The 10,000-nt window shown below is 35.1% G+C and overlaps 1 protein-coding gene and 1 long non-coding RNA gene across 5 annotated transcripts in view; both read left to right on the top strand.

The window, feature by feature from the left end:
• The window catches only part of LOC149132009 (uncharacterized), a 14,137-nt gene extending 6,728 nt beyond the window's left edge, over nucleotides 1-7,409 (top strand). Inside the window, exon 2 of the long non-coding RNA XR_016244946.1 lies at nucleotides 4,632-7,409. This is a non-coding gene — a long non-coding RNA (uncharacterized LOC149132009). The remainder of the gene's footprint in view (nucleotides 1-4,631) is intronic.
• Nucleotides 1-10,000, top strand: part of LOC106874937 (NAD(P)H-hydrate epimerase) — a 788,445-nt gene that overhangs the window by 472,215 nt on the left and 306,230 nt on the right. The window lies entirely within an intron of this gene.

Here is a 10,000-nt window from a genome sequence, read left to right as displayed (position 1 = left end):
TGTGTCCAACAGTCTAACAATTCTGTTCCCATAATAATAATAATAATAATAATAATAATAATAGTAATAATAACAATAACAATAACAATAATATTAAGAGCGCTCAGAGAGCGCAAACTTCTGCCAAAGCAACACCAATGTCCTGTCAACGATTAGCCAGAGATCATCATCATCATCATCATCATCTTTAAAATGAGAATAACTGAAATAAACTGGACTGCTCTCAAAAATGACAATACTAAAAATGAGCCCGACCACTCTCAAAATTTAAGTTAAAAAACCGGAAAAATAATCCAGAATCCTTGTCTGGTACTGAAAGTTTCATCCAAATCCATCCTACGGTTCTTGAAATATCTTGCCCACAGACAAATAAACAAATAAACATACACAACTGAAAACAATACCTCCGCCTTCACTAAGGCAGAGGTAATAATAATAATAGCAGTACCATGCACTGGCTCTCATGGCTTCTGATCTTAACTGATTGGAAGTGTTATCATGTACATGTTTTGTTTTTTGGTATAAAAGATGGGCTACAGCAAATATTCTGCTCAATACCACAGATTTACTTGTCAGTTGCTTGACCATTACCACTTGAACATGGCCCTTAATGGCTGAACAATATATGTGTATCTCTGATCAGAAGCAGAAGTAGTGGGGGAGCATCATAGCCATGTGTTGAGAGAAATTCTTTGGAGTTTGAATAATTCACCTCTGGAGACATGGGTGTTTCATTCATCATATTTAAACAAACCTTATTCAAGGAACTTTTGAGTGGGATGGGCTACTTGACCTGAAGAAAATTCTAACTGAGCCCCACCTGCAAGGTCATGCACTGTACATCTTGAAATAAGGTCACCATATCGTGTACATATAATTGTGATGCATGTGCCTGGTATACCCCTATCATACAAATAGTCATGATGGTTATACTGGGCTTCATATATTTTACCCCAGTGTCACTTTGATGGCATGCACTGCTCTCTCACTCAATAATAACAACAATAATAATAATGATAATAATCCTTTCTACTAGAAGCACTTGGCCTCAAATTTGTGGGGAGGGGACTAGTCAATTACATCGACCCCAGTGATTCATTGGCACTTAATTTATCGACCCTAAAAGAATGAAAGACAAAGTTGATCCCAGCGAACTTTGAACTCAGAATGTAGCGACCGGTGAAATACCGCTCAGTATTTCATCCAGCATGGTAACGATTCTGCTAGCTTGCCACCTTAAGAGTAATAATAATAACAACATCCTGCATTTATTATTACTGTTACTGTAGGTGCCTAGGCATGATAAGAAAGGGATGTCAGAAAACATCTAGACATCATCCCAGGAGAACCATGTCTCAAGGAGATCCAAAAAGGTTGTGCTAACATTTACTGCCCACATCCTTAGAAAAACTATCAATTTAAATGTTTGAGTTATATTACATGGAAGTATTTCTCTACTGCCCTAGCTGCTTAACTGCCCAAAGGTTCCAGTAATATTTCAACATCCCTTAACCCTCAATTGCTGGGTGTGTCCCAACAAGTGATTGCATCAAACATGCAGCTAAAAGGTAAATAACAGTGATGATGATAATAATAATAATAATAATAATAATAATAACAATAATCATATATTGCCCTCTGTGGGATTTGAACTCAAAGCACAGAGATTTAGAACAAATATTATACAGCAATTTGTCCTATGTTCTAACAACTCAGTCACTTTGCCAGTTATGAAGCAACTCCTACGTGAAAGTGAAGCAGATGTGTTGTACTAGCACCAACTTTTACTTTCACAATGACACAGTTGTACACATCTTAGGAAAATGTGAAAGGCTGCTGAGCGGAGCAGTAGAAAGCTTGCAAGAAACTGTGGACAAGATGACAAATATAATAATTAGTGTAGTATTACCTGGGGATATAGAGTAATATTTCAATATCTTGAAATGCTAAACTGGAAACAAAGAACAGCAAATGCTGATAAGCCTGGAACTGTAATTATGTTAAAATGTAAGAAGATAGATACAATACCTGCAGTCTTCATGATTTTTAAGAATGGTTTGTAATAGACAAAACTTATGGTTAGCTTTCTTTTGTCTTTTATTTGTTTCAGTCATTTGACTGCAGCCATGGTGGGCCACCATCTTGAAGGACTTATTATCTTTTTGAAGCCCAGTACTTATTCTATCGGTCTATTTTGCCAGACCGCTAAGTTATAGTGAAATAAACACACCACCACCATTATTTACATTATTTACATTTGACGGATATTTGTCCTCATCTTGTTTGTTGTTAACACAACGTTTTGGCTGATATACCCTCCTTCTGATATACCCAGCCTTCATCAGATGTCTTGGGGAAAATTTCGAACCTGGGTTCTCATTCCTAAGGAATTTTTTGATGTTATTATTATTATTATTATTCAGGTCACTGCCTGGATTCGAACTCGGAATCTTGGGGTTAGTAGCCTGCACTCTTAACCACTACACCATATGCCCATGGGCATATTAATGGTTTTGTAAGCTAAGTACTTATTCTCTTGGTCTTTTTTGCCAAACTTCTAAGTTATGGAGATGTAAACATACCAACACCACCCATCAAACAGTGGTAGGGGACACATGAACACACAGGCACACACACACACACACACACACACACACACACACACACACACATAACAGGTTTCTTTCAGTTTCCATCTACCAAATCCATTCACAAGACTTTGGTTGTCCTGGAGCTATAGTAGAAGACACTTGCCCAAGGTATCACACAGTAAGACTGAACCTGGAATCATGAGGTTAGAAAGCAAACTTCTTACTACACAGCCACCCCTGTGCCTATAGATGCATTTTGTTATTAGAAACTTCTGGAATATCAGAAAACATAGGAAATCTATGGTATAAGTCCTTAGCAACAATTTGTCTGTCTTTACATTCTGGGTTCAAATGCCGCCAGGGTCAACTTTGCCTTTTATCCTTTTGTGGCAGAATTCTTAGTGACATTTCGTCCGTCATTATGATCTGGGTTCAAATGCCACCAGGGTCAACTTTTCTTTTCTTCCTTTTGGGACAAAATCCTTAGTGATATTTTGTCCATCTTTATGATCTGGGTTCAAATGCCACCAGGGTCAACTTTGCCTTTCATCCTTTTGGGACAAAATCCTGAGTGATATTTTGTCCATCTTTATGATCTGGGTTCAAATGCCACCAGGGTCAACTTTGCCTTTCCTCCTTTTGGGACAAAATCCTTAGTGATATTTTGTCCATCTTTATGATTTGGGTTCAAATGCCACCAGGGTCAACTTTGCCTTTCATCCTTTTGGGACAAAATCCTTAGTGATATTTTGTCCATCTTTATGATCTGGGTTCAAATGCCACCAGGGTCAACTTTGCCTTTCATCCTTTTGCGACAAAATTCTTAGTGACATTTCGCCCGTCATTATGATCTGGATTCAGATGCTGCCAGGGTCAACTTTATCTCTTGTCCGTTTGAAATCGATGAAAGAAGTACCAGTTGAGAACAGGTGCCAACATTGCTGGCCTTGTGCCGAAATTTGAAACCAGTATTAATCAATTCATTACCATCATCATCATTGTTGTAATTGTTGTCATCGTCATTGTCATTTTGGTGTTTACTTTTCCATGCTGGCAAGGTTTGATGGGTCTGTTTGAGGCAGTGTTTTATGGTCGGTTACCCTTCATAGCATCAACCCTTTTACTTGCCTCTTACAATACACAAGTAATACACATACACATCACCAATGCCCAAAACCAGAGATTTAGGTGATGACCATGGTTGTTGTTGTTGTTGGCACTCCTTCGCTTACTACGTCAAGGGTTCCAGTTGATCCGATCAACGGAACAGCCTGCTCGTGAAATTAACGTGCAAGTGGCTGGGCACTCCACAGACACGTGTACCCTTAACGTAGTTCTCGGGAATATTCAGCGTGACACAGTGTGACAAGGCTGACCCTTTGAATTACAGGCACAACAGAAACAGGAAGTAAGAGTGAGAGAAAGTTGTGGTGGAAGAGTACAGCAGGGTTCGCCACCATCCCCTGCAGGAGCCTCGTGGAGTTTTAGGTGTTTTCGCTCAATAAACACTCAGAACGCCCGGTCTGGGAATCGAAACCGCGATCCTATGACCGCGAGTCCGATGCCCTAACCACTGGGCCATTGCACCTCCAATGATGACCATGGTAATGTGTGTATTATTCAAATCAAATGATAATATGATGGTGCAAGACATGAGTTGTAATTGTTGGGGTTTGACTCTGGGTTACTATTGGTTGAGCTGACCTATGATCCAAGAAGTTCTAGCTGTAATCATCTTATCTTTTACATATATATATATATATATATAGAAAATCCGGTACCAAATAATCCAATGTGTCCTATTTTAAGACAGCAGGGTATGATTGTAGGATATTTGGCTACTGTTTCTAGCTGGCTCACTGACCATGTAGAGGCTCCCTCACTGTTTAATGATTGTTTTGGTGAATTTAAAAGAGACAAGATGACCCTCTTCCTGTTGCATGCATACATACATACATGCATGCATGCATACATACATACATACATACATGCGTACATGTTCTTATACTGTATTTTGTTTTGCTTTTCTTTCTTTGGTAGCTGCTTCTTAAAGGATAATTTCAACAGTTGCTGAACTCTGCCTGTCTTAGATTACGTGGATGGACAGTTTGACTTCTTCATATTCAAGAACAATTTAGTTTAGTTCATTGTCAATAATCAATCATTTGAGATGGTTGTTTTTTATATGTTGTTTTTTATTAAGTTGGCAAAAAAATGAAATAAAATAACCAACAAAAACGACAACAACAAAAATCTTCAATTTGGAGGAATTCAACTGTTATCTCACTTTAGTCTGATTTTTTGTTCGACTATTTTCATTAAATTAACATAAAATTTCATGCTCCTTTGTAATATATTTTTAACAATATATCCAAGTGTTACTGATTGTCTTGTTCCATATTTTTTGATAAATGTTTTCAAATTATTTGCATATCTTGTTTTGAAAGAACTGGCTCTCATCTGTCACCTTTCAAACACTGACTGTAAATCATTCACATCGTTGTTTATTAATTACCAATTAAACAAGGAATGTTATCTTTATTCTTTTTACATCTATAAAGACATTTTATTTAATGCTCAGAACCAAAATTTGCTTCATAGAAACACAATAACAGCAGACTCTTTTTCATACAATTTTCCATAAGAAATACAATTCAGAGATGTGAACATATATTCTCAAAAAAGAAGAAAATCAAATACTTTTCAAATTCTTCGAGGTGTTTCAGCTAACACAATAAAATTTGTTACACCATTATTTAAAAACTTCTCAAAATATATTCACTTACATGGAGGATTTTGAAAATGTTTATTTGATAAAAAAAAAGAGATAAAAGCACAAAACAAAACAAAATAAAACAATGCAATAATACAAAGGGGTTTTACATGAATGAAACAGAATTTTCTCAAATAATTTCTTTGCTTGCTATTTAGAATAAATATTTCGTAACATTGAAGGCAATGCCTGAATATATTACTATATTTTAAATTTCAAAGAGACACACTACCACTAGATTGCTGTGAGTTGATTGATACTACTACTACTACTACTACTTCCACTACTACTACTTCCACTACTACTACTACAACTTCTTCTACTACTACTACTACTACTATCACTACTACAACTACTACTATTACAACTACTACTACTACTACTTCTTCTTCTACTACTACTACAACTACTACCACTACTACTTCCACTATTACTACTTACACTACTACTACTGCTACTATTTCCACTACTACTACTACTGCTACTACTACTACTACTTCCACTACTACTACTGCTACTACTTCCACTACTACTACTACTTCCACTACTACTACTACTTCCACTACTACTGCTACTATTTTCACTACTACTATTGCTGCTGCTACTACTACTACTACTACTACTTCCACTACTACTGCTACTATTTTCACTACTACTATTGCTGCTGCTACTACTACTAGTACTACTACTTCCACTACTATTACTTCCACAACAACTACTACTACTACTACTACTGCTCTGAATAAATCAGAGCTATGATTTTGGGCACAGTAAAAGCCATTTTCTGTTCGCTTACAGGTTGCTTTGCAGTCTGAGTTGACAAACTTTGTGTAGAGATTCATTGAAAGACAGCACTCGGATGAAGTTTCCATTCGACAAGTTTATATCCTCTTTGAGAAACTGAATCATCAGTATACTGACATCCATTTTAAGTGGTTAAAATTACTGACACTCTGATATCAAATTAAATAGATTTCAATAATTCATTTCTAAACATGGCTCTATTTTTTGGTGACCAAAAATCATTTGTATTTCTTCCGTTTTTCATATTAATTATTCTTATTGCTATTGTCTTGTATGATCTGGTTGGTTTACTCTTCAGGATTGCTTTAAATACATAAAACCGATTTTTAACATCGGTACAAAGCCACAATTTTGTTACTATTTGGGACTGACTTTGTCTTTCATTCTTTTGGAGGTCGACAAAAATTAGTACCAGTTGAGTACTTGGGTCAATGTAATCCATGTGCAAAAATTTGGAAGAATTATTACCATCATTAGGTGGTGGGCTGGTAGAATCATTTGTGTGGCAAAGAAAATGTTTAGTGACATTATTTCTAGTTCTTTCTGTTCTGATTTTAAATCCCACCAAAGTCAACAATGTCTTTCTTTATTTCAGGATTCGCTAAAATAAAGCCAATAGAATCGATTCACTCTCTTTCCCACGACTAAAATTTACTGACTTTGTGCCAAAATTTGAAACTACTGTTCTTCTTATTACTATTAATCTTCTTTGTGGTGAGATAGTGTATAGAAAATTAAATCCACGCCAGAACTCAACGTGGTACTTTATGTTATCCACCCAGTTTTATGTTATATACAACTTGGAAGAATAAAAGACAAAAATTGATCTCGGTGTGATCTGAACTTAGAACAAAGAGGATTATGACAAACTATCACAAGATTGTCCAACACATTAATGATTCTGCCAGTCCCTCAGCTAAGCTTTAATTATATAATATTAGAAAGTGTAATGGATTGTTTTATAATCTCATTTGATTCTACGGGAAGGTTCTAATCAATGTGTTCTATTGTGGTGCAATGGAAATTAGAAAACTCAAATGAAACAAGAAAGAAGCCATTTTGCAGATATATATATATAAACACATAATATCCATGTTCTAGTGTAGAACATGGATATTAAATGATGGTGATTAAATACATGCATACCCGATTTTAAAATCTTACCCCTCTACAAGTACTCAGACTCTTTCACCTAACAACAGAGAATAAACAAGGTAAAACAATTTATCAACAAATGTAAAGCAAAATTAAATATCAAAACACCCACCATTGATCAATAAATAAGGACCTGTTGCACACACACACACACACACAAGATGTGTGTATACATATTTATATACACACACATATATACAGAGAGAGAGTGTGACAGACAGACAGATGTAAATTTGAATATGTACAGAGAGGGATTAAAAAGTACATTTAACATGTTAATACTGCTTATGAGTGAAGGTGCATGGCTCAGTGGTTAGAGCATCGAGCTTACGATCGTGAGGTTGTGAGTTCGAATCCCAGACCAGGCTGTGTGCTGTGTTCTTGAGCAAGACCCTTTATTTCACGTTGCTCCAGTTCACTCAGCAATAGAAATGAGTTGCATCGTCACAGGTGCCAAGCTGTATCGGCCCCTTTGCCTTTCCCTTGGATAACCGCAGTGGTGTGGAGAGGGGAGGCCTGTATGCATGGGCGACTGCTGGTCTTCCATAAACAACCTTGCCCAAACTTGTGCCTGGGAGGGTAACTTTTTAGGTGCAATCCCATGGTCAGTCATGACCGAAGGGTGTCTCAGCAACTGCTTATCATTTAAATCCAAAACAGATTTCTGAATCATGGCACACACACACATATATACATATATACATATAATGTTGAATTGAAAACAACAATTATTCTGGTTTTATTTTTAATAAAAGTACTTTATTTATATTTTCATTGGAATAGTAAAGTTTTCAAATTCATCATCATTAAAATTTTTAGACTTTTGTAATCTCATCTTCAAGATGGAGTGATGTTGGCATCAGACTATAAAAGTATAGAAATGTTGATGATGGAGTTCGAAACTTTACTGTAAGGAATTCCTAAGATGTATTTTTTTTAATCATTAAAATATTTAAACTAGAACACAGTTGGGTTTTTGATATATCATATCTAAAAGAAAAGCTTTTCTCTATGTGTGTAGTTTATTTAAGCTGTCTTAGTAGCTTGTTACTTAGGTGTTTCCATACCATGCAGCCATGCAGTTGTCACTTTAAACAAGTAAGAATGATCCAGTCTGACTAGTTTGATGAAGAAGCAGCTGTATAATATGGAAACTCCAGAGTGACAGGTTAATAATCCAGCTTAAATAAATAAATAAACTAATGCATTGTATGTTTGTATTGAGTACTTCTTCTCTGGATCATTCCATAGCAATGTTATATATGTATGTATGCATGTATATATACAAACACATTGACATACATATGTAAGCACATGCATACATATATGTGAGATATATATGTATATATATACATGTAAATGTTGAATGATGAAAATGAGTGCTCAACATCACATTGGTGAATATAATTTCTTTATTTGTGAATTAAGGCTACCTGGAGGCTGTGTTTTCCAGATTGAACACGAACACATTTCTCCAAGTGATCGGCTTGAAAAATTGTTAAGACACTAGAATATTTTCCTACTTTTCTTAAGATGAAACCAATGGTAGCCTTAATTCACAAATAAAGAAATTATATCCACCAATGCGGTGTTGAGCACTCATTTTCATCATTTGACATTTATGTACCAAAGCTTCCGATGTCAACAAACACTGGTTAAGCACTTAACACAAACACAGAACCAAAGCAAACCATGGAAAACTATAAAATATCTATCTATCTATCTATATATATATATATATATATATATATATGTGTGTGTATACATAGATATACATATATAGACACATGCATACATATATGTGATATATACATATATAAACCAACACATACACATATATATATAGAAACATGCATACGTATATGTGATATATATATATATATATATATATATATATATATATATATATATATATATACACACACACGTATATATACACACACACACACGCACATATGTGTGGGTGCATGTAGATATATAATTTTGATTGATTTTCTTCTTTAAGCATTTATACATTGTGATTAAGACCTTTTATTGATAACTAATTCTGTTAATGACTACTGGCTACCCTGAGTAATTTTCACACAGAACACGGCTGCATTTATGAAACAAAAAAGTAAATACTATGTTGCCAGAAAGACATTACTGTGTGGCTGCTCCGACATCTTTTAGAAAGGTTTATTGTGAATACGTAATAACTTCTCAGCTGAGATCCGGTATGTAATCATCTTCAAATTGAATTCATAAAATTAATACTGAATGCAAAATTCTACACTTCAGGTATCCGGAATAAATTTGTCAAAAATAGTGATTAAACATCTGTCAATAAGAAATTTTCTCATAAAAATCTTTTCCTCATCAATATTTAAAATCTCACGTAGTTTTCTCAAGACGCCACTTAAATCTATTTTCCAATATTCTATTATACATTATTTTCACTGTTTATTCGATAACTTTCCAATTTCCAAAGTTAAACACAGAAGCAAAATTGCTACCAGGTTTGTTCAAAATTTATTAAATACCTTTACATCGAGGGAGAATGTTATTGGTTATATTTAACCCAATAAGTTTGTGGGCTGAGGGGGACTAAAGTTAATATATACCCAACAACTAACCAAAGGGGTTGCCAGTGTTTATTTGTTTATTCCATCATAAGTGTTGAATTGCATCCACATCC

The sequence above is a fragment of the Octopus bimaculoides genome, chromosome 18, assembly GCF_046866305.1.
Source record: "Octopus bimaculoides isolate indiv1 chromosome 18, ASM4686630v1, whole genome shotgun sequence".
Lineage (NCBI taxonomy): Eukaryota > Metazoa > Mollusca > Cephalopoda > Octopoda > Octopodidae > Octopus > Octopus bimaculoides.
This window is presented reverse-complemented; position numbering and strand designations above follow the sequence as displayed.